Consider the following 26,897-nt stretch of genomic DNA (forward strand, 5'->3'; position numbering starts at 1 on the left):
TTGTGTTGCTTTCATTCCCAGTTAGTCCCATTTCAGCCTACAAAATGCCACAGAAACAAAACATTTAACTACAAAAATAAAATGACTTCCTGCAGGTCAGTATCTCATCTTACATTTTAGGAAGAGATAAATAAAACATCATACTCAACCCAATGCAAAAGTAATTAAATGCCACGAAAGAAAAAATCTTACTGCCCCAAACACACTAACACTTACTCTGACAACGCAAAGAAAGAAAACGTCCAACACTCAAAAAGAAAAATTGGTCAGCACTCACCACATTTTGTAATGCAGGTGGTGGGGCAGATGACACCAACTATTCTGACACCAAATGTAGCCATCTCTGCCAAATATAGATGTTGACGTTCGGTGGAGGAGTGTACAACATGGATGGAAACTGTCAGGATCCGCTGTATTAAAACTTGGCTGTGATCTTCATGTATTTTATTATTCCGGGTGCTACATTCCCCCCTGTCTGCTTCAAAGGGTCCCGCAATGCTGAGGACGCCACTTCGCTGCCTGCAAAACAGCTTGGCGTGGAAGGGCTACCTCAGTGACCAGTGCAACGTTCTGCGGCACGCCGGCAGCTGATTCAGTGGCCTTCACCTCGGGGTGCCTCTGACATGTGTTGGGAGCCAACCAGATTGCCCGCAGTAGTGAGCCGTTGAGTGGCCTGCCACTGGCTGATACGGACCCTGGGTTGACCTCAGAGGGTCGAACCAGTGACCCGACGTAGACTGCAACGCTGGCGCTCCATCCCCCATCTGTTGCTATGTGTAGCCAGTGGTGTAACATGCCCCACCGTCCAGGAGAGATGCCACACTTGAATCCCCTCGTTAGAAAACCGGCATCTATTGATATGTGGCTGTGTGCCTGTGTTTTGCTAATGTGCTGCTCCAAGTCACGTACTCATAACACCTAGGTTGCATCAGTGGGCCCCTTCTGCCTGTAACTCGCGCCATGCAAACCACTGTGTTTACTCTTCTCAGTGGTTTGATGGCCGTGTGGCCTCCATTCTACTTCGCAACCGCTGGTCAGCATAACTTACTGTCAACAGGGCCGCACCTGGCTGTAACTTGCGCTCTCAGAAATATTGCACCAAATCTAACTTTCCTATCTCAAATGGTGGTGCCGCCACATTGATAATCAAAGTGCAGTCTACTCACCTATTTGATAAGAACTACAGACACTGCAACAATACCATATAAATAGTCACACTAAATGAGTAGATTCTTCATTCCATGTAACAGGTCATGCGGTTCTTCCTCACTTTGACTGTGGACAGCGGTGTCATCCTAGAATCTTATCACTGATATCCTTTCACCCTGAAAATTAATGTCAATATTTTAAAGCTTTTTTTCACTCAACTTTATGGTTTCATTCTCTATTGATCCATTGTGGACATGGGACAGCGGCTGTTCAAGTATTTAACAATGAAATTCGCCAACAGCTGTGCAGTTGAGATGTTATTTTATTTTATTTTTACTACAAGTTTCGGCATTCCATTATGTGATCTTCAGGCACATGCATAATAATACACTTATAGTGTACCTCAAGGAGTACTACAGAGTGAGCTTTACAGAAAGTTACTCATAATAATAAAAGCACTTAAAACTACAATATGAATCTAGCAGTGTTGAGACAAATTTCTGGGTACACCCAGCACAACAGAATAAAATATTTGTTTATAGATTTTTTAGCTCATACACTGAAATTATACTTAGGATGGTGAAGTTTTTATTGGTTCCTTATAGTGTGATTTAGCATTATCTATTCGTCAGCATATCATTTTTTAGCCGGTTACATTTTTAGGCCCAAACTTTAACAGGCCCCTGCTCGCTTCTTAATGGCATTTCGTGAGTGGGATTTGGCAGCGTTCTCCTTTACTTCTCCATAGAGCTTATAGGGAATACTACGATGTTCTTACCAGATATGCATGTTTAGTGTTTATGGAGTTCTGACTGGTTTCAGCCTGACATTAATTATAAGTTTTCAATTTATGGGCTACTAATGTGGGAGATAAGCGGATGAGACTCTAGGCGTGTTTAAACTTGTACCAATATATTCTTTCATCATCTTGGGCTTCTCTGTTAATTGCTAGGTTTCGAATAGTGCTGTTCACTCCATGATTATAATTCCAGTTAATAAATTGTTTTTCGTGCATAATCATTGCCCCCCCCCATTTGATATGCAGTATGTTACTTAATTAGTGGGCTTAATCGTAAGTGTTTTGCTTGTAATTCTGATTGTAATGGTGTGGGGCATGTGCAGTTTAAGTGATATGGGACCCATGATGCGCCTAGATACGACTCTGACAGGTGACATGTATGTAAGCATCCTGTCTGATGACCTGCTAAATTCCAGCAGACTTGGCCAATTCCAGCAGGACAATACGACACCATGTGCATCCTGAAATCTACATAGGGGAAAACTTTTTGACCGTTTCCCTTCAAATTTTTGCACAATAATAAACTTTTGGATATATGTATGTACAGTGATACATTGTTAATATACAGGAACGTTGTATTTATGGCTTATCGGCTTATAATAGGAATACCACTATGGGACCTGAACTTACAGAAAAAAATAAACAGAGTCAGAGAGGGGGAAGAGGAAGCAGACATATAAGTAGGACCAAGTGGACGTAGACAAGGAGGATATGGATACAAAGTGGAGGAGGCAGAAAGTGCAGGAAGAGATGGAGAGAGAAGACAGGAGAAGATGGACAGAGAGAGGGGGAGGGGGTGATGGATAGGCAGAGGAGAAGGAGGATGGACAGAGAGAGGGGAAGAAGAGATGGGCAGAGACAGGGGGAGGGGAATGAGTTAAGGATGTATAACCAATTGCTATAAATTTTAGAAACATGTGCTTTTTCTTTTCTTTCATTTCTAGTTAACCAGACCGAGAACGGTAATGCATGATCGGGAACAGCTACTTTTATGTGAAAAAAATCGTGCCAAAAAGGACATGATTTTGATGGATGTTTGATATTCCTTGAAAGAGGACATTTTCGTGGCACGTGAGTTCTAACTTTTTTCTCGTTTTCAGAGGGACTTGGTCTGGCCCGGGTTGTGCCTATAAGCTAAACAGCCGATAGTAAAAGGGTGTCTTCTGTCAGTTGGCGTCTGTTCTGACTGAGGGAGTTCGCCCTCAGCTCTACGCACTGTGGCAGTAACCAGCCCAGGGTCAGACCTCTGAAGACAAGCACCCTTCAGCTGCCCAACAGTGACAACCACCAAACAGTGCCAACAAGGAACCACGCACAGGCAGCGCCGGAACATCTGCAAGGTGAGTGTGAGCGAAGGGTTACACTGGCTAGAAGTTCTCTCTGTCAGTCCCGTTAGATCCATGGTAAACTTATGAAAGAAGATCAGTCACCCCCTTAAAACAGCACAGTGGTCGCCGTGGGGCACTGCAGTGGTGTTGAACTGAACCAGATGGTCATGTGACTGTCCGGTGCTGATGTAAGTCGTAGCACAAAAATGGTATGTAAGTGGCAGTCAGATTTATGGAATCCATGCAGGAAGACGGGACGACGTGGAAGTGTAACAGAAAACCAGAGAGGATCTCTTGTTTTTGGGCATGCTCATGATCATACTACGTGGTGTATCAGTGCGGCCTGTCCAACATGTCTACATAGAATGGTTCCACTAGGAGCTATGTAACACTGTGTGATAACAGTCGCCATAAAAACATCCTAAATGACAGAGACCAAAGGTAAGTACCATGTGCTGTCAGTTTCAGTCAGTTTAAAGCGCACTGGACAAATTCACTGACAGAGAAATATCGCTGCACTACGAAGGGGTTGCGCGATATAAACCGAATGTTGTAGATGTGTTTCTACATCTGAAAAATGACATCTGTTCAAATTTCGCACCAGTCGCATGAGAGTGGCGATAGTAGTGTTGCTATAACGGTCTTGACCATCCAAGACCCAGGCGATCATTGTAGGTAAAACCACCCCTTCCTTCCGTCTCTTCTATATCACCATTTATGGCCATCCTATCACCCTCACTCCCACCCTCGAGTATCTTGGCATCACCCTTGACCGTCGCCTCTCGTGGACCCCCAGTCTACGGACTATCCAAGCCAAGGCACACTCCCGTCTCCTCCTTTCTGGCTGCACATGGGGTCTGGACCCCTCCACCATCCTCCACACCAATAAATCCCTTATCCGCCCTATCCTCTGCTATGCTCATCCCACTTGGATCTCTGCCCCTCCTATCTTTTACAAATCCCTTCAAATCCTAGAATGCCATCCACTCCACCACGCCTATCGCATCTGCCTCCCATCCCCCAGGCAGATCCTGTATGACCTTATCCCGTTCCCACACCTCCTCCTTTTCCTCAAACAGATACGGATCCTCTACACCTCCCGCAAACTTGATCCTCCTCACCCGCTTGTCTCTCCCATCCCCGTCTGCTGCTGCGCCTGCATTCCCACATCCCACCTGCTCTCCATCTCTCCACTCCCCATACCCTCACCCAAGACGGCTTCCACCAACTCCTCCTCCCTGATGATGCCATCATCCCCTCCATCTACCCCTCCTACCAACATTGATCCTCCTCTACTGCATTCTGTGTTTTTTCCCAAGGGCACCCTCTCTCCCTTCTCTCCCTCCTCCCTTCCTCCTCCTTCTGGGCTTCCCCTACCCCCTACATTCTTTACCCCTTCCCATCGCCTCTCCCACTGGCATCTAAACCCTCCCCTCTCCCTCCTCGCCCCCTTTTCACCTTTTTGCAGGTCCCCAGACTCGTACACGTCAAGTGAACATTCGCGCGCCGGAGATCGTTGCCAGATTTTGTGTGTGCCATCGTGTTAGTGATTCACTGTTTCGTCATTTTTGCTCCTTCGTTCACGTCTGCCGTTTCTGTCGTCTCTGTTAGTTCCCGAGTGCTGAACGTTTTTCCTTGGACGCTGCACTTGTGAACGACTTCATGTATTTTTAAATTTGTGTGTCTACTGTTGTCTATCCACCGTGTTGTTTCGTTTTTCGATGTCTCCACTTGTAATAAATGTATTATCTGTGGCCGAAGAGCGGCGTAGTATTGCCGCTACCGGCCTATCTTCGTGTAAAGTCAAAATAACAATAAAGGGAAAAAAAGGTCTTCAATTTTAGTCACCTTCGAGACTGTACTTGGTGAACTGATGTTAGGAACGCCTTTAAGGCAACAAAGACACCATTGTTAACACTTCACTGGGAGTGAACGAGGTCGTGTTATGGGCTACAGAAAGTTGGATGTTCCTTCTTCTACCCCGCAGAAAGACTTGGCAGGAATGTAGCCAATGTACATCATTACCAGAATCGGTGCTCACGAGAATGTACATGCAGAAGAACATTGGGCCGTCGACGGCCACATTGCACTACCAAAAGGGTTGACCATCGTGTTCGGCATATGGTTCTGGCGCATCGTACTGCATGTGCAGCGATTCGAGCAGCAGTCGAAACCGCAGTGACACAAAGGACTCTTATAAATCGGTTCCTTCGAGGACAACGTGTAGTCCATTGACCCCAAACCCCATCATTTTATAACCTCTCTTTTAATTCAGAACAATATTCAGAATGAGATTTTCACTCTGCAGCGGAGTGTGCGCTGATATGAAACTTCCTGGCAGATTAAAATTGTGTGCCGGACCGAGACTCGAACTCGTGACCTTTGCCTTTCACGAGCAAGTGCTCTACCAACGTTTTTTTTTTCTTTTTTTTGGTAATCTCATTTTGTTCGTTATTGTTCCTTTCAATTGTTCGTGGCGGACGTCACCTGACGCTCGTTGAAGTTTGTTATTAATCCATTCACTCAGTTTTTTTTGTGTATGTAGAATGTAGAATGTTGGTTTGCTATTGGCTGTTGAATAAACTGACCAATGGTAAAGGAATATTCTTCGCGCGCCTTTCTCTGCTGGTAGAGAAGACCTTAGAGTATTCTAGAGAAGAGTCGAAGCCTAGCCATGAAACATCGGACGTGTGTACCAGTAGTTCCGATGGAAATGATAAGTTGCCGGATCTAGTATTATTTCATACATCAAAAGTGTTGGAAAGTGACAGCATAATTATTCCGATGGGCGTGTAGAAATTTCGGAAATTTTAAGTTAATTTTGTGACGAAAAAAGACATATATTCCGCGTGGCGTATTGAGCAGGTCGGTGGCTAAAAACTGTGACTGCATTTGGTACCGACAGACTTAATATTTGGCGAGCATTATCAATCAAAAACAATCAGTATTTTTGTAGCTATTACGTTTTCGGGAAATGCAACACCATAAACTTGCTAACGTCAGTCAAAGGGATTATGAGTGACTGTGTTAAGACTAGCACGGGCAGTGAAACTTGTTCACCTAAATTTCTGAATATATTAATTGAGGACAAAATTTCCAACCTTTCATTTGTGTGAAAACTTTCTCCCGAAACGTAGATTAGTGACTTCAATTACAGCCTGGTTTACGTCGAAGTACAGTAGGTTTCACTCGGCTCTCCTATGATGATCTGCTGAGACAATGTTCACATGTAGGTGCAGGTTCGTCGTAAAGGGACGGAAAGAACCGCGCGGCCGCAGGGTGATCGACTGAGCAGAAAGTTAACATTAATTATTAGAATGAAAACCCGAAATTTAATCGCCGTTACAATGAAGATGTTTGTGGCTGCCCCACCTGAAATATAGATATAACAAACAGTCTGGCATGTACAGTAGGTAACCACATCAATAACTTATGTCAGAGAAGTCGATGACAGCAGATCGACGGAGGATGGCTACAATTTACGACTTCCAGTGTTGTTAAAGATAAACTCATTGGAGAGCAGGGTGGACTGTGTTTTCTGACGAAAGCTGGTTCTGCCTCGGTGCCAGTAATGGCTATATGTTGGCTAGAAGGACGCCAGGTGCGGGCTTGCTGCCAGTCTATCTGTGTGCTAGACACACTGGACCTACACCTGGAGTTATGATCTGGTTGCGATTTCGTATGACAGCAGGAACACTCTCGTGGCTATCCAGCGCACCATGACTGCAAATTTGTAAGTCAGTCCAGTCATTCGAGTTACTGTGCTGCCATTTATGAACAGCACTCCAGGGGATGATTTCCAACACAATAACGCTTGCCCACTTGCTGCTCTTGTAATCCAACATGCTCTGCAGAGCGTCGACATGTTGCCTTGGCCTGCTAGATCACCAGATCTGTCTTCAATCGAGCGTATATGGTGTAAGTAGGCTGCTTAGGTTTTTATGTCGGTAACGTCAAGTAGTGCTCTGTATGAAAATCGCTGACTGCGCTGTGTGCAGTGTGTGGCTGGTTGGACTCGTTGTTGGAATATTCGCTTGTGTAGTGTTGGGCAGTTTGATGTGAACAGCGCGTATCGTTGGGCAGTTGGAGGTGAGCCGCCAGCAGTGGTGGATGTGGGGAGAGAGATGCCTTAGTTCTGAGCGGACGATCTGGACGTGTGTCCGTCAGAAAAAGGAAATTTGTTTAATTGGATGTCACAAAATTATATATATATATATATATATTATGACTTTTGAACACTATTAAGGTAAATACATTGTTCGTTCTCTATCAAAATCTTTCATGTGATAACTATGCCTATCAGTAGTTAGTGCCTTCAGTAGCTAGAATTTTTTATTTAGCTGGCGTTATTGGAGCTCGCTGTATTGCAATAGTTCGAGTGACGAAGATTTTTATGAGGTAAGTGATTCATGCTGAGGATTAGATGGGTAGATCACATAACTAATGAAGTATTGAATAGAATTGGGGAGAAGAGGAGTTTGTGGCACAACTTGACAAAAAGAAGGGACTGGTTGGTAGGACATGTTCTGAGGCATCAAGGGATCACAAATTTAGAATTGGAGGGCAGCGCGGAGGGCAAAAATCGTAGAGGGAGACCAAGACATGAATACACTAAGCAGATTAAGAAGGATGTAGGTTGCAGTAAGTATTGGGAGATGAAGAAGCTTGCACAGGATAGGGTAGCATGGAGAGCTGCATCAAGCCAGTTTCTGGACTGAAGACCACAACAACAACAACAAGCGATTCATGAAAAGTATAGGTTATTGTTAGCCGTCGCCATTCTTTTGTAGGGATTATTGAAAGTCACATTGCGTTGCACTAAAAATATTGTGTGTCAGTTTACTGATGATCAGAATAAGTAAAGAGGGAAATCTCTGAGTACGTTGACTTTTGCTCAGCTGTTTGAAAATCAAATAATGTAAGAGGTTTCCAGCACTGTCATTTTTTAATTTTTTCTAGGGGGACGTTTCAATGGGACATCATCGGACAACAACCGCACAATCACAGCTTCGTCCACAAACACCATCAACTATCTCTCTGTTGACTGACCAACTGCAACAGTCGTCATGGAACTCCACCACAAAATCTGACATCCGGCACCTATAGAACACAATGCATGCCCTTTTGCATTCAACATTCTGACAGTTACACCACATATTAATGTATCAGCATTTCACATTTGCAATTATTTATCTCCCACTTACATTATCCTGTGACCTTGCAGTGTTACCTAGACATATACATTCCTGAAATTTCATTTGTATTAATTACCTTTTAGTGTTGTCAGTTTTTCCTTCAGTATAGTTAGTCACAACCAGGAGAAATTACCCTAAAACCGTCTTAAGCATGATAAATGGCTCGGTTTAGCGTGGAAGAGAGTCCACTAATGAACAGACCTGCCATAACTATGAAACTGCACGGAAGTTGACAGTTACAGTTCATCTAGTGACCAAATAGTCCCAGACATTTGTAAAGGTTACCATCAGGTTTCGATGAGGTGCCTCAGTGTGGTGTGCGTACTGTAAGACCTTCAGTACCCACACCATCAGATTATTTGACCTGTCACTCTAACGAAGTAGGTGAGTGTCAGCAATATGTCTCGTGGTCTTATCGTGGCGTGTTTATCTTCTACCGTTAGGTCAGATGATGGAAGTGCCACTTGCACGCTTAGAGTAGCAGATTGACGGTGACCACCTTTAAACAGAACTTGATTAATTTTCACACACATTTATTAAAATAATAACAAGCATAAAAGTTACTTAACTTGCTCCAATGCTAAATTTGTGATCCCTTGATGCCTCAGAACATGTCCTACCAACCAGTCCCTTCTTCTAGTCAAGTTGTGCCATAAACTCCTCTTCTCCCCAATTCTATTCAATACCTCCTCATTAGTTATGTGAACAACCCATCTAATCTTCAGTATTCTGCTGTAGCACCACATTTCGAAAGCTTCTATTCTCTTCTTGTCTAAACTATTTATCGTCCATGTTTCACTTCCATACATGGCTACACTCCATATAAATACTTTCAGAAACGACTTCCTGACACTTGAATCAATACTCGATGTTAACAAATTTCTTTTTTTCAGAAACGCTTTCCTTCCCATTGCCAGTCTACATTTTATATCCTCTCTACTTCTACTATCACCAGTTATTTTGCTCCCCAAATAGCAAAACTCCTTTACTACTTTAAAAGTCTCATTTCTTAATCTAATTCCCTCAGCATCACCCGACTTAATTCGACTACATTCCATTATCCTCGTTTTGCTTTTGTTGATGTTCATCTTATATCCTCCTTTCAAGACACTGTCCATTCCGTTCAACTGCTCTTCCAAGTCCTTTGCTGTCTCTGACAGAATTACAATGTCATTGGTGAACCTCAACGTTTTTATTTCTTCCCCATGGACTTTATTATCTACTCCTAATTTTTCTTTTGTTTCCTTTACTGCTTGCTCAATGTACAGATTGAATAACATCGGGGAGTTTTGCTAAATATTTATATGAACGTCTACTCTTCACTATAGTTCCATCATCCATCAGAATATCTCTTCCTATACCTCCGACAACCAAGTATTCAGTCTTTGCAAAATTAATTTCCATGACGCACTGTTCATTTTCTTCTTTAAGCTTTCTTAATACAGAATATACATCCTCTCCTTCTTCGGCGAAGATGACCTGATTGTCAGAGAAATTCAGGGAGAACAAAACCACATCATCTACTTTAACTCCCATGTTTTTTCACTTCCTTTTCCAATTCTTCAGTGCTTCGTTCAAAAATATTTTAAAGAGAACTGGCACCAAACAGCATCCTTGTATTAGTCCTTTGCTAACCTTAAGTTTCTGTGGTAGTAGCTTCTCAACTTTAACATGACAAGTACTATCTGAATACAGATTTCTAACGGTTTATGCATAACATGTGTGACTGTTCCGGTTTTTCATCGCTTCCCACGTCCTAGAAAGTGGTACACTGTCATAGGCTTTCTGTAAGTCTATGGAAACCATGTGAATCTCCAAGTTATGTGCCAGTATATTGTCAGTCAAATGCTGCAAATATTATCGATACAGCCCTTCTGTCCGAAAGCCATGTGTTATTCTACTTTCTCAATTTACTACATAGTCTCGGTGACGAACTGCGCACTGTGATGACTCGATAATTTGCCCAGTCGTCCTTGTCTTGCTGTTCAAATATGTTTGTGCTGAGCCCTTCTTTAAGCTACTCAGGGATTTCCTCTCCACTTAGACAAAGGTTAAATAGCTTTGCGGGATGTTCGAATTGCACGTTTAGTCTGGCCTTCAACAACTCCATATATAAAGCTCCAGGTCCTGGTCATTTTCCACTTTTGAACTGCTTAGCTGTATTCTGTACGCTTAGCTGTATTCTGTACATCTACGTTACCGCCTGTGCCGTGTTCGCTGCCTGCAAAGTCCTGAAATTCGGATCGATCATCTTTAAACTGTTCTTCATAGTGTACCTTCCATCTATGTAGGCTTAGCAGCTGTACGTTTATACTACTACTGTCATTAATTCTTACTTGTTTAATGGCCTTCCATGCTTCTTTGGACTTTGAACTCCTATGCAGTTATTAATTTCTTCATACTTAAAGTTCCACATAGCAGTTTTTGCTCTAATTACTGCTCCCCTCAGTCTCAAATAACTACTTCTGTCATCGGTCTCATTGCTCATAAGCCATTTGTTACAGGCCTCCTTTTGCTTGCGGCGCAGCACGTTACTTTTTTACCGCCCTGCCAGCGTCCAGCAATGTTCATTTGTCTAGCTAAAAGCTGTAGTAGAAAATACTAGACCACTACTGTCTATTGCAGGTCGCAACATACATAGAATAGTCCGGTAAACAGGATGTGGCTGGCTCCCGAAATAGAAGTTTTAACTTGGCAATGTAAATTTTCAGGTGTATTTTTACGATAAAGATTACAGTTAATACTGCCAAGTCCGTACTAAGTGGCAACACAATGTGAAGTTCACACGCACACCCCAATCACACACTTGGCCAGTTTATGGTATTTACACCCGTTACCGAAGTTAATAGAGTTCACCGGATCGTTTAGTTATGAAAATGCTCGCTCAGTTGTTGTGCACTCTGCTCTACACTTATATCTGTTCCAGTCTTAGATCGCACAACACGCCAGGTGGATTTAACTACCAGTCAAAAGCAATAATTTTGATATTCCGTCCGAAATTCCACACGACTTCCACTGTACCGTTCACTTAAATGCACTTCGTGCTACTTCGCGAACTCGTAATTAGCATTTTTCCGCGATTTTACAGTACTTTCGTCCGAGCTGCTTTCAATGAGATGTTACTAGGTCGAACCCTCAGCTCCGACCACCCTAGATCACACCAAAGGCTTTGTTCCCGGCATAGATTGGCGCGAGCCTGCATTTTTCTGATTGCCTGATATCACAAACAGCAAATCAGGTTATCCCACGCTAACCCGCGCTTTACGTCAATGACCAATCATAGTAAAACATTTCTTTCTATGGCAATTGATAAATAAATAAATTTAGAAAAGTATCAAATATAAAATTACTCCTTCTGAAATTACCGATTAATTTGTGTTCTACTCACGATTTATTAGTACCATAAACTGACTGCACATTTAATTATAGTAAATCCCCTGTATAATTTAACTGGTACTTCGTGAAGAACCAAAACAATTTTCATTTACTTCTGTTCTTCTTCACTCATACAACATTCACACGGTTAATTACTACACATATAAAACAACTATAACTATGCAAATACATTAAAAATTAATCAAACATAACTTTACAACATTGTTTTGACTACGACTGCTAACACTGCCCGTCAACTGCTGACCTCTGCCGGCTACTAGTACAACTACGTGCAGCTCTGTAACTCAGGTCCATGTCAGCTGGTGACATCTGTCGATGACTCATGCCTATAACGATATCGTCCTAACAAGTGACAGGAGCGATGCGAAGGCGCTACGCCTCATGCTCTCCCACCTTTGCGGCAATGTTGCGACAATGTACGAATGACAGTGGGGGAGAGTGTTACACCCTGGAACACTTATCAGACTTTCACTTCTACCCAGCTGTGCAATATAATTTTAATATATTTTTTAATGTGCTGTAGTCATGTTCTGCAATTATGATAACTGCTCTAGAAAAATAACTATTTTCCAAACGCCAGAGTTACATGCCTAGGAACGAATAAAACCTCTGTCCGGAATAGACCTTGAAGAGCCAACATACCGACCGACCGTCGTGTCATCCGTAGCGCATAGGTTTCTCTGGATGTAGATATGGAAGGACATGAGGTCAGCTTTCCAATATTTTGGTCGTTGTCAGTATACGAGACCAGAACCATTACCTCTCAGTCAAATAGCTCCTCAATTTGCCTCACAAGCTCTGAGTGCACCCACTTGCCAACAGACTTCGGCAGACCCGGATGGTCACCTGAGCCAGCCAAACACGTCAGCAGTTAATTTCAGTTATCAAATGGGAGCCAGTGTTACCTCTGCAGCAAGACAGTTGAATTCTAGCACCAAATACCCTATTGAAATTTAAAAGTGTCGCAATGAAGAAAGTTTTGTCGATGCTGTATTTAATATACTCTCTGTTACATTATTTTCTACTTCACCCCAATAACCAGTAAGCGACATTGGGTTAAGTGGAAGTATTACCAAAAATCAGTTACAAGCTGAATACATTTTAAAATAGAGTATATTCAAAACTAACACAGATTTCTTTTTTCGTGACAAGTAAAATTGTTAACACATTAAAGAAACCCAGTTCTTTTGGAAATGTCATACGTTCCGAGGTAGAAGAGCTTGTTCCATTTCAAGGTACGAGAAGGTGCAGAGCTGAAGTGGTATGGCTTGGCTGCCCACACGCTATGTAACTAGTTTTAAAAATGTATGGATAATTTTACTCACCGTGAAATCCTGCAACTGAAAAATTAACAGTGTCTTCAAAATAATCTAAATAAATTACGTATGCAGAACTTAAAGGTGTAGAACTAAAAATATTTAGAAATTATGCACAAAACCCAGTTCTCATTCTCACAACAGAAAAGAAAATTCTGGGAACTGGTTATGGCTGTCTGTAATGCACAATCCCCGATGTGATTCTAAAATTGGTCATTAGATTAAAACGTGGACCAGGACACATAATATGTTGCTAGGTACACTAGATACAACATTCTCCCCTACAGATTAGAAGGGAATACCATTTTTTTTAAATCAGGCATTACAGAGGAATTTTGAAGATTAGAGGGATAGAATGAGTAACTAATGAAGAGATAGTGAATGAAATCGATTAGAAAAGAGCTTCTTGACACTAACAGAAGGACTTAGTTGGCAGGTTACATCTTGAGGCATCAAACAATAGCTAATTTAGTAAAGGAGGGGAGTGTGGTGGTGAAAGCTATAGAGGCATACAAAGGATTGACTAAAGTAAGCAGATTCAGAGTTGCATTGAAGTGGTCTTTGGACTGAGGAATATAACAAGACAGCACGTGATACAAACGTGGATGCACAGTTACGCAATGAACACACATCTGTAGTGGGGTATCCATGTCTGTCTCTCTCTAGGTTTTGCTCTCTTCTTTCACACGCGCGCGCGCGCACACACACACACACACACACACACACACACACACACACAATTGTAAACACACGACAGTAATTTGTGGACAGTCACATACATGCCAGATTACCACTAGCTCCAACGCGTTGATGTAACTGCACACAAGATAACCAGGCAGAATCAAACAGAGGAGAGGCAATGTGTAGCGAAACATTTAACGAGCTACATTCTTATCCCCTGAGGTGAAATTTCTGTTCATTCTTCCTGATGAGCGGAAATGATAGTTGTACGCTTTCTACACGTTAATTTGATGGCAACCCTCACTCAGAGGGGGTGTACATTACAGAATGCGCATGCCCAGTCACACTCGCTCAGACAGGTAAAACGAAAAGACTATATACTGGCTAGCATGCCGATTACGGGTAAGGAAACAAGAATGCATCATAAACCTGCATACAAGTATGGTTTGGTAAATCTGCTAAAAAAGCGAGAAAAATTGTTTCGTAAACAACTGATCTTACTTCTCATGATAGTCTTCTTCGAGGGATATACACTTTTGGAAATTGAAATAAGAACACCGTGAATTCATTGTCCCAGGAAGGGGAAACTTTATTGACACATTCCTGGGGTCAGATACATCACATGATCACACTGACAGAACCACAGGCACATAGAGACAGGCAACAGAGCATGCACAATGTATATCCACCTTTTGCAGCAATGCAGGCTGCTATTCTCCCATGGAGACGATCGTAGAGATGCTGGATGTAGTCCTGTGGAACGGCTTGTCATGCCATTTCCACCTGGCACCTCAGTTGGACCAGCGTTCGTGCTGGACGTGCAGACCGCGTGAGACGACGCTTCATCCAGTCCCAAACATGCTCAATGGGGGACAGATCCGGAGATCTTGCTGGCCAGGGTAGTTGACTTACACCTTCTAGAGCACGTTGGGTGGCACGGGATACATGCGGACGTGCATTGTCCTGTTGGAACAGCAAGTTCCCTTGCCGGTCTAGAAATGGTAGAACGATGGGTTCGATGACGGTTTGGATGTACCGTGCACTATTCAGTGTCCCCTCGACGATCACCAGTGGTGTACGGCCAGTGTAGGAGATCGCTCCCCACACCATGATGCCGGGTGTTGGCCCTGTGTGCCTCGGTCGTATGCAGTCCTGATTGTGGCGTTCACCTGCACGGCGCCAAACACGCATACGACCATCATTGGCACCAAGGCAGAAGCGACTCTCATCGCTGAAGACGACACGTCTCCATTCGTCCCTCCATTCACGCCTGTCGCGACACCACTGGACGCGGGCTGCACGATGTTGGGGCGTGAGCGGAAGACGGCCTAATGGTGTGCGGGACCGTAGCCCAGCTTCATGGAGACGGTTGCGAATGGTCCTCGCCGATACCCCAGGAGCAACAGTGTCCCTAATTTGCTGGGAAGTGGCGGTGCGGTCCCCTACGGCACTGCGTAGGATCCTACGGTCTTGGCGTGCATCCGTGCGTCGCTGCGGTCCGGTCCCAGGTCGACGGGCACGTGCACCTTCCGCCGACCACTGGCGACAACATCGATGTACTGTGGAGACCTCACGCCCCACGTGTTGAGCAATTCGGCGGTACGTCCACCCGGCCTCCCGCATGCCCACTATACGCCCTCGCTCAAAGTCCGTCAACTGCACATACGGTTCACGTCCACGCTGTCGCGGCATGCTACCAGTGTTAAAGACTGCGATGGAGCTCCGTATGCCACGGCAAACTGGCTGACACTGACGGCGGCGGTGCACAAATGCTGCGCAGCTAGCGCCATTCGACGGCCAACACCGCGGTTCCTGGTGTGTCCGCTGTGCCGTGCGTGTGATCATTGCTTGTACAGCCCTCTCGCAGTGTCCGGAGCAAGTATGGTGGGTCTGACACACCGGTGTCAATGTGTTCTTTTTTCCATTTCCAGGAGTGTACATTTCGTCAGCGATCCTCCAGCTTTTTCATACTCGTTGACTGTAAATACCGCTCCCACGTTTGATGAAAATTTCTTGCCTGCAAGCCAACGCATCAAGTTATACATTAGGAAGAGGTCAATTGGGGCTAAGTTTGGAGAATAGGCTGAATGACGAACCTCTGCAAAGCCCAGTTCCTTTACTTTCGCAGTTGTTATCACTGTTTTGTGGAGTGATGCATTATCCTGGTGACAGAGCACTTTCTTCTTGCCAACCTTGGTCTTTTTTCAGCCAACGCAAGCTGAAGCTTAATAGGTCCAGTTATGGTTCTGCCTTTTTCCAAGTAATCTGAGAGGATTATTTTTTTGGAATCCCGAAAAACAGTGCTCATCACCTTACCAGCTGACAAAATAGCCTTTGCCTGTGCCCATTGTTCTGACTTCCGTTTTGGCTCTGCCGTGTAATGATCGATCCAGGTTTCATCAACAGCCACAAGTCGGCGCAAAAACTCTTGCGGATTGCGATAAAACGTCACCAGACATTGAACTGAAATATTGTGGCGGATACGCTTTTGGTCGATTCTGAACAATCGTGGAAGCCACCTCGCACACAGCTTCACAGCTAATTCTCCGTGCAGAATATTATGCATTCGCTTAATTGAGATGCCTACAGTCTCAGCAATTTCTATTCGATGGACCATATCATGGGTTTTGTCGGTGGTTTCCTTTATGGGGACCTCAACTGAATGGCCAGAGCGCGCTTCATCTTTGGTGCTTGTCCGACCACATTTAAACTTATTAATCCAAAAGTAAATGGTCTTCAATGATGGTGCGGAGTCCGCGGGAACTTTATCCAGTTCCGATTTGATCTGTGTGGCAGTGTAACCCTTCAAATTAAAATGTTTACTAACAGCACGAAACTCGTTTTCTTAATTTTCAATCGCAGTTGACATACTACCAGTTCAAGTGGCTGTCAGCAATGAAGTGTACGCTATACAATGTTGAAATATTTTATACGATCCTTGGAACAATCGAGCTTACCAGCCGTGATGGCATAACAGAAATGTCCTGTTATTTCATGGAAAATTACCAGATTTATCTAATCACCCCCAGAAATAAACGCCGGTCAGAGTGGCCGTGCAGTTCTAGGCGCTACAGTCTGGAGCCGAACGACCGCTACGGTCGCAGTTTCGAATCCTGCCTCGGGCATGGATGTGTGTGACGTCCCTAGGTTAGTTAGGTTTAATTAGTTCTAAGTTCTAGGCGACTGATGACCTCAGAAGTTAAGACGCATAGTGCTCAGAGCCAGAGCCATAGATAAGCAAATCAAACGAAAATTAAATCATCCCTAGGAGACCCCACGCTAAGACCGTTACTTTTGATAATGCCCACAGTTCGGCGAGGAAGGGAGTCCATAAGCTAGTTCGGGAGTGTCAAACAATCTTAAGCGACTCATTCATGATCTCATGGAGCTACCAAACAGTGGAAATATTGTTTGCTAAGTGGCAACCAGTGTTACAGATGGTTACAGACATTTTGTATGGGATTACAGTTGGGTAGTTTAGTGGGTCATTCGAGGTGATATAGGAAGCCTGAGGTCAAAGGTGCAGGCCTGTGAACAGGACTGTTGTCGCCTTGAAAAACGAGTGTCCGCAGAATACCACTCGTGAAGTTGTAGAAGAAAGGGCAACACTTGGCCACCGATAACGCAGAAATAAAAATTCTGGTTCATATTCATGGTACTGTGAATGAGTTGGTCCAACCCATGATATAAAGAACAGTTCCGGCCTTCAACTACACGTTCCATGTGTGAGGCTCGAGCACGTCACTGGGATGTCGCTGAATTTGGTGCATCGCACCGTTTGGAAAGAGGCGAAATCGCGACCAGCTGGACCACCCTGCATGCCTCCACTTCTGTGTTGGAGATGTGTAGCTTTATGTGTTCAATGGCCTTTAGCGAGGTCATTGTCATCAGTTTTCTGCTATATCTGCAGTCTCATGAGTCTTCACTTCATGCTAACCATTGCTTCCTTCTTAATGCTGGTTGGTGTATGAGGTGTGATCAAAAAGTTTTTCTTTATTATCAACTTTGTCCTCTTCAGAGTAATCCCCATGAAATACACTGTTGTTGTTTGTTGTAGTCTTCAGTTCTGAGACTGGTTTGATGCAGCTCTCCATGCTACCCTATCCTGTGCAAGCTTCTTCATCTCCCAGTACTTACTGCGACCTACATCGTTCTGAATCTGCTTAGTGTATTCATCTCTTGGTCTCCCTCTACGATTTTTACCCCCCACGCTGCCCTCCAATGCTAAATTTGTGATCCCTTGATGCCTCAGAACATGTCCTACCAACCAGTCCCTTCTTTTTGTCAAGTTGTGCCACAAACTCTTCCCCAATTCTATTCAATACTTCCTCATTAGTTATGTGATCTACCCATCTTATCTTCAGCATTCCTCTGTAGCACCACATTTCGAAAGCTTCTATTCTCTTCTCGTCCAAACTATTTATAGTCCATGTTTCACTTCCATACATGGCTACACTCCATACAAATACTTTCAGAAACGACTTCCTGACACTTAAATCTATACTCGATGTTATAAAATTTCTCTTCTTCAGAAGCGCTTTCCTTGCCATTGACAGTCTACATTTTATATCCTCTCTACTTCGACCATCATCAGTTATTTGGCTCCCCAAATAGCAAAACTCCTTTACTACTTTAAGTGTCTCATTTCCTAATCTAATTCCCTCAGCATCACCCTACTTAATTCGACTACATTTCATAATCCTCGTTTTGCTTTTGTTGATGTTCATCTTATATCCTCCTTTCAAGACACTGTCCATTCCGTTCAACTGCTCTTCCAAGTCCTTTGCTGTCTCTGACAGAAATGAAATGCACTAATGAGCGCAAACTTTACGACCACCGCCCACCGCGAGGTTCAATGCTGGTGATGTTACGGGCATGTGACGCAGTAAGGAAAGAAAGCAATCAGAAGAGAAACGAGTGGGTAGTCAAAACAGCGAAGAGCGAAGATACTGACCGCGAGTGAGGAAATCTAGTGGTATAAGTGGTTCTGACAAACAGCTCATTGTTATGGCGCTGCGGCTGGAAACGAGAAACTGGTGGTCGCCCGTTGGCGTACTGCTGTCGTGAGTGGTTGCAGGATGGTGAAGTAAGGAGGAGGTCGTATGGTATTGGACGACCACGCCTCATCACAAAACATAGGGGTTAGAGGATCACTCACTGTGCAGTCCATGATAGGCGGCGATCTGTGGCAGATCTACAATAGCGTGCAATGATGGTACAGGCAGCAGTGTTTCAGAGCAGACTGTTGAGAGGTCATTGTTGAACATGGAGCTCCTCATCACACAACCCTTGCGTGTTCCTGTTCTGACTCAACGACATCGTCAATTATGATTGCAGTGGACACAACATCATTGAGTTTCCTCCAAGGATCAATAGAAACACGTCGCCTGTCGAATGAATCGCATTCTTTTTACACCAGGTCGATGTTGGGTCCTTCCTCCAGGGCAACGGCTGCACGAAACATGTACAGCTCCGCAGACGCAGGCCGGTAAAGACACAGTTATGCTATGGGACACATTGAATTGGGTTCCATGGGATCTGTGGTGGTGATCGAAGGCATCGTGACTGCAGTGAACTACATAAACATTTTTGCAGACCAGGAGCATCGCTTCATCCTTGGAGTCTCGACCTATGGCGATGAAGGATAACTACCCCTATTGAAAGGTCAGAATTGCGCTACAGTGGTTTGAGGGTCATTACAGTGAATGGCATCGATGTCTTGGTCATCAGACGTGCCTGATCTGTACCTGTTGGAACACATACTGGGCACCAACTGTGTGCCTTTAAACCGCCATCCGGTGCATAGACATCTGATATACTTCTGCAATACTGTCAAAGGCTTGTAGAACCCATGTCAAGCCCCAATCTCTACTATAGTGCGTTTTAAAAGTGGAAGAACATGCTATTAAATGGATGGTCGTAATGTTTTGGCTCATCGGTGTGTAATCGACTTGTGCCAGCGCTTTTTACAATCTTGGAAGCACTTCTGGAACACACTTTTCGTTGTGGTCTTCAGTTCATCCAGCGGTTCTGTTTTTATCTCTTCATTGGTGTCAAAAAGACGTCCATTCGCGGTTCTGTGTGTGTGTGTGTGTGTGTGTGTGTGTTGGGGCTTATGGGCGCTCAACATCGAGGTCATCAGCGCCCTGACACACATTAAAAGGAACGAATGTGGACAGACCTAAGAAAACTAAAGCACACACTCAAAGAAAGAAGGAAAATGCTACATAAGAATGTAAAACCTAAGGAAAGGGGAAAAATAGCAACAAGAATGTCACAGGAAATTGTGATTGGCTGGCCACTTACATAAAATATGGGCGAGCTTGTCACACAGTAAGCAAATTAAAATCCTCTCCCTAAAATCTTTGTAAAAACATTTGACAGGGCACAGAATTTTAAAACTTTAGCCACATTCGTCCGAGTGTTGCCTAAAAGAGATGGCAGGTCCGCTGGCAAGTCAGCCGCGGCCCGCTGGTCAGAAAATAAAACGCAATCCAATAAAACGTGGCGCACAGTGATTCTCTTCAGCCTAGGGAATGGAAAGATGTCGCAGGGAGTCATGTATGGCGAATACGTTGCCCGAGGCAACTTACCGGTTTTGATTTTTTGCCAAAAAATCACGAAAAAGCGTTGAGGTGTGAGCCAGAGCATTATCGTGATGCAGTTTTGCCATAATTCTGGTTATTTTCTTTGGGCTGCTTCATGCAGACGGCTCATAACTTCCAGGCGATATTCCTTATAGACCGTACAATCCTAAGGGAGGAACGCATGATAAAGTATCCCATTGCTATCAAAGAAAGGAACGCATGATAAAATTTCCCACTGCGATCAAAGAAAACAGTGAGAACAATCTCCACATGTGATCGAACTCGTAGAATTTTTTGCGGTCTTGTTCTTTCAGGTAGTTTCCACTGGGACACTGGGCTTTGGTTTCAACGCCATACCCAGATACCCATCATTCGTCACCTGTTATAACTTTCTCTACAAGTTCTGGATCGTTGTCGACTTCATTCGGCAATTCCTGGGCAATGTCTACACTACATCGTTTTTGGCCGAAATTCGACAATTTCGGAACAAACGTTGCTGCTATACGTTTCATGCCTAAAACATCCAAAAATATTGTTGGTATGAGCCAAAGGATGTGCCCACATGATCATAAACCTCTCCGATGGTGATATGGCAATTTCCCAGAACAATTTTCTTTACTTCTTCGACATTGTCGTCAGTAACTGATGTGCTAGGGCATTCAGTGTGGTCGTCGTCTTCAGCGTCCTCTAGACCTTCTTTGAAACGTTCATACCACCCGTAAACTCTTTGGCTTAATCATAGCGGATTCGCCAAAAGCCACAGTGAACATTTCGAATGAGGGGCTGTACTTTATTCCGTTTTTAAAGCAAAATTTAATGCAAATTCTCCGACGCAACTTTTCTGAGAGTAAAAATTCGCCGAGCACTCGAAAATGCATATAACCTTTTCGACCTTCAGCAAAAAACTAAATATTCAAAACACCTAAAAATGCACATATAAATCAGGAGCTTATGTACCAACAAGATAAATAGGAATTTGAAAGTCGGATGTATACAGCCCGTGAAATTAAAAATTCTCGTTACTCTTTGATCACACGACGTATGCGTGCCGTCCGCTGCATCATCCATACTCTGAAATCTCTTCCTCCCTCGCCACCTCTTTCCTTCCACACATCCTTCAAGACTGTTTTTATAACACCCTCTTTCATTCTTAACGTATGTCCAATCCAGATTCGTTTCCTCCTTTTCAACTGCATCCAGTTAAGTGTCTAGGTATACCGTCTTTGATTAGTAATAAAAACGTCCTGGGTTCGAAACCAGCCACAGCTTAAATTTTGGTTAATAATCAGTATTGGTGGCTGCAACGTCTTGCATAATAAGTCACCTTCATTCTGCCAACGGCCTTGTCAAGGTTCAGGGCACTCTCTTGTCCTTGCGGTGGAAAAATTCCCTTAAAAAGTAAAGAATCACTAATGATCAACGGCATGAGGATGCACAAGGCAATGGAAACCATTGCATTAATGACACATAAAATGTAACCACGGGACATGTGGCCTGTAATTGAAAAAGTGTCATGATGATCGCAAAGGCTCCTGATTTCCGAGAGGGGATAGCCAAAGGGGAGGTGACCATAAGAAAAAGATTGAATAAACAACGAAAGGATAACGTTCTACGAGTAGGGGCGTGCAATGTCAGCAGCTTGAATGTGGTAGGGAAGATAGAAAATCTGAATAGGGAAATGCAAAGGTTCAGTTTAAATATAGTATGGGGCAGCGTAGTGAAATGAAAAGGAGACAAGAATTTCTGTTCATATGAGTATAGGGTAACATCAACAGTAGCACAAAATGGCATAATGGGTGTAGGAGAACGATAGTTCAGGTATACATTCCGACGTCGCAAGCTGAAGATGAAGAGATAGAAAAAGTAGGATATTGAAGGGATAATATAGTACGTAAAAAAAGCATAAGTGGACCATCGGGACCATCCGACCGTCGTTTCATCCTCAGTTGAGGATGTGGATAGGAGGAGCGTGTGGTCAGCACACTACTCTCCCGGTGGTTATGATGGTTTTCTTTGACAGGAGCCGCTACTATGCGGTCGAGTAGCTCCTCAATTGGCATCACGAGGCTGAGTGCACCCCAAAAATGGCAACAGCGCATGGTGGCTCAGATGGTCACCCTTCCAAGGGCCATCCATCTGATGGGAACCGGTGTATTCAGTGCGGCAAAGCCGTTGCTCAAGACAGACCATAAAGGGCAGTGCAAATGTAATCGTTATTGGGGACTGGATCCAGCTGTAAAGGAAGAATAAATCGTTACAGGAGAATTTTGGCTTGGAACAAGGAAAGAGAGAGGAGAAAGACTAATTGAGTTCTCTATTAAATTTCAGTTAATAATAGCGAATACTCTATTCAAGAATTACAAGAGGAAGAGATATATTTGGAAAAGGTCAGGTGATAGGGGAAGGTCCTAGTTAGATTACATCATGGTCAGACAGTTTCCACAATCGAATAATGGATTGTAAGGCTTACCCAGTAGCAGATATAGACTCTGATCACAATTTAGGTATAGCCCAATATGCAGTATAGTTGGAATGGACATCTCTAAAAAGGGCGATCGCAGAAGTTGGAAAGAAAAACGTAGGTACAAAGAAGGTAACTGCGAAGAAACCAGGGGTAACAGAAGAAACGCTTCAGTTAACAGATGAAATAAGGAAACACAAACACGTTCAGGGAAGTTCAGGAATGCAGAAATACCAGTCACTGAGGAATAAAATAAACAGGATGTGCAGGGAAGCTAAACTGGTTGCATGAAAAGCGTGAAGAAATCGGAAAGAAATGGTTGTCGGAAGGACTGAAACCATACAGGAAAGTCAAAGCAACGTTCGCTGAAATTAAAGGGAAGGGTGGTAAAAAAAAAATTGGAAATGTCGTGTGGCTAGGGTATCCAGTCAGGTAGACCTGCGGTCTAGTGCAGTTCTTTTGAGTTGACGCCACTTCGGCGATTTGCGTGTAGATAGGGATGAGATGATGATGATAAGAGACAACACGACACCCAGTCTGGAGAAAATCTCCAAGCCAGCTGGGAATCGAACACGGCCCCTGGACATAACAGTCCGTCTTGCAGACCACTCAACTATCGAGGCGGACCGAAGCCGCGCGACTGCTGCGGTCGCAGGTTCGAATCCTGCCTCGGGCATGGATGTGTGTGATGTCCTTAGGTTAGGTTTAAGTAGTTCTAAATTCTAGGGGACTGATGACCATAGATGTTAAGTCCCATAGTGCTCAGAGCCATTTGAACCATTTTTTATCGAGGCGGACCAGGGCAGTAAAATTAAGAAGGCAACGGGAATCCCACTGTTAAATGCAGACAGGAGAGTGGATTGTGAAACGAGTACAAGGAAGACCTCTATGAGTAGGTCGATATGTGTGGAGTGATTGAAGAAGGAACAGGAGCCGATTTAGAAGAGATAGGGGCTCGAGTATTAGGATAAGAATTTAAGAGAGCGTCGGAGTACTTAAGATCAAATAAGGCAGCAGGGATAGATAACATTCTATCAGAATTACTGAAATTATTGCCAGATGTGGCAACAAAACAACTAGTCAAATTTGTGTGTAGAATGTATGGAGTCTGGTGACATATCACCTGACTTCCGAAAAAATATCAATTCCGAGGACTTTTTAAGAGCTGAATAATGTGAGAGTTATCGCACAGTCAGCTTAATCGCTCATTCATTCAAGTTACTGACAAGAATAATGTACAGAGAAATGGAAAAGAAAATCCAGTATGTGTGATATGACGATTACTTCGGCTGTAGGAAAGGTAAAAGCAGCAGACAGGCGATTCTGACATTGCTGTTGACAATGGGAGCAAGACTAAAGAAAAATGAAGACACGTTCATAGGATTTGTCGACCTGGAAAAAGCGTTCGACAGTGTAAAATGGTGCAAGATGTTCGAAATTCCGAGAAAAATAGGGGTAAGTTATAGAGAGAGACGGGTAATACACAACATGTGCAAGGGCCAAGAGGGAACAGTAAGAGTGAACGATCAAGAACGAAGGGCTCGGATTAAAAGGAGTGTAAGACAGGGATGTAGTCTTCCGCCCCTACTGTTCATTGTATACACTGAAGAAGCAATGATGTAAATAAAAGAAAGGTTCAGGCGTGGAACAAAATTCAAAGTGAAAGAATATCAGTGATAGGAATCGCTGATGACATTGCTATCTGAGTGAAATTGAAGGAGAATTACATGAAATTCGGAATGTAATGAACAATCTAATGAATACGGAATATAGACTGAGGGTACATCGAAGAAAGACGAAAGTAATGAGAAGTAGCAGAAATGAGAACAGCGAGAAACTTAACCTCAGGATTGATGGTTATGAAGTAGATGAAGGGATTCTGCTACCTAGGCAGCAAAATGACCAATGACGGACGGAGAAATGAGGATATCAAAATCAGAAAGTAGATTCCTAGCCAAGAGAAGTCTACTAGTATTAAACATAGGCCTTAATTAGACGGATAAATTTCTGAGTTTGTACTTTTGGAACACAGCATTGTGCGGTAGTGAAACATGGACTGTGGGAAAACCGGAACAAAAGAGAATCGAAGTATTTGAGATGTGGCACCAGGAGAAGACGAATGTTGAAAATGAGATGGACTGTTATGTAAGGAGTGAGGAGTTCCTGAACAGAATCGGAGAGGAATGGAATATGTGGAAACCACTGACTAGGGGAAGGGACAGGATGATAGGACATCTGTTAAAACGTCACGGAATGACTTCTAAGCTACCAGAGGGAGCTGTAGAGGTCGGAAACTATAGAGGGAGACGGAGATTGGAATATATCCAGTAAATAATTGAGGTTGAAAGTGCTTCTGTAAGAGGTTGGCACAGGGGAGGAATACGTGGCTGGCCGCATCAAACCAGTCAGAAGACTTAAACTTCCTGACAGATTAAAACTGTGTGCTGGACCGAGACTCGAACTCGGGACCTTGGCCTTTCGCGGGCAAGTGCTCTACCAACTGAGCTACCCAAGCACGACTCACGCCCCGACCTCACAGCTTTACTTCCGCCAGTATCTCGTCTCCTACCTTCCAAACTTTACAGAAGCTCTTCTGCGAATCTCGCAGAACTAGCACTCCTGAAAGGAAGGATATTGCGGAGACATGGCTTAGCCACAGCCTGGGGGATGTTTCCAGAATGAGATTTTCACTCTGCAGCGGAGTGTGCGCTGATATGAAACTTCCTGGCAGATTAAAACTGTGTGCTGGGCCGAGCAGTCAGAAGAATGATGAGTAAAGAAAAATATTTCTTTGCTCTTCCACTGATCTCATTTCATTTTTCACTCTGTCCAACCAATTTATTTTTCCACGCTCCGCGCTGTCCACATTTCAAATGCCTCTGACCTTTCAGTGCTTTTCTGCCGCCGTGTACACTTTTCAGATCCATATAGGCAAAAAATTTATTAGCCTTTTCCGTAAATCCATATGCATTTGGCTACAGATCACCGTTTCTTTTAAGATGAATCTTTCTACATTGCCGTTCGGGTTTTAATTTCTGTGCTGCACATCCAGTCGGCTTCAGTCCTACTTCTGAGTTCTTTAAAGATTTGCAGGAGTTCTAATACTTCTCCATTCAGCATTATGTTTACCTTTTTATTTACTCCCAGTGTCATTACTTTTGTTTCTTTTGTATTTGTTTTCATTCTATAAATCATTTCCTTTCGATTCAGTGACATCCACTGTGTCCTGCCCGTTTTCAGACTATTCACTCGCTTCGTTGGTTGAGAAGAGCTTGCATTCATCGATAGCAGCAGCTTCTGCCAGCTTTTAAACGTATTGTCATCGAACTGCCGTCTGTTCTTTTGGAACCGAGGTTTCGAACAGCATCCAAAACGACCAGTGCTCGTTAGTGGTTCACTTTGTAGACCTCTGGGAAGAAGGCGACACGCATTTCTAACGACAGCTACAGCTACCCTCCAGGCTGTTGTCGTTTAGCAACGAATAACCTGTTTAAGCATGCACTGAGGTAACAGAAGTTACGGGTATACAATATGCACTTAATGGGGGTAGGACGTCAAACGGGCCGACTTGGAGCAGGAGAGGCACCACAGGACATTTTATTTTCTACTGTCTATACTTTTACAAATAAATTCATAAAAATTTGTCAGCATGACCAGGGAGGATTCAGGATTCACACTCATAGCAGTGAAAGTGCAAAAACATAACAAAATAAAATTTTTTTAGATACGAAATTTCATCGTTTTATCACTTACTGTTGGCTGCATTTGTTGCTATAGGTACATTTTTCTTCACAAGTAAGAGAGATTCTTTGATGAATTTTGCATAGCATACAAACCATACTTACAAGTGTATGAAACTCTAGAATTTTCCAAATCTGTTATAAACTGTGGTAGAAATTGAGATAATTAATTACAAAATTTGATTCTTTTCTAAACATAAAGTTTAAAACGTAACAGCTCATTCATTTTTTCATAAATTAAATAG

At 43.5% G+C, this 26,897-nt stretch overlaps 1 long non-coding RNA gene across 1 annotated transcript in view; it reads left to right on the top strand.

Annotated features, from left to right (window-relative positions):
- LOC126106463 (uncharacterized) overlaps positions 1–26,897 on the top strand; it is a 73,525-nt gene that overhangs the window by 35,686 nt on the left and 10,942 nt on the right. Inside the window, exon 2 of the long non-coding RNA XR_007523352.1 lies at positions 3,049–3,288. This is a non-coding gene — a long non-coding RNA (uncharacterized LOC126106463). The remainder of the gene's footprint in view (positions 1–3,048; positions 3,289–26,897) is intronic.

This window comes from Schistocerca cancellata, chromosome 10 (genome assembly GCF_023864275.1).
Source record: "Schistocerca cancellata isolate TAMUIC-IGC-003103 chromosome 10, iqSchCanc2.1, whole genome shotgun sequence".
NCBI classification, from domain to species: Eukaryota; Metazoa; Arthropoda; class Insecta; order Orthoptera; family Acrididae; genus Schistocerca; species Schistocerca cancellata.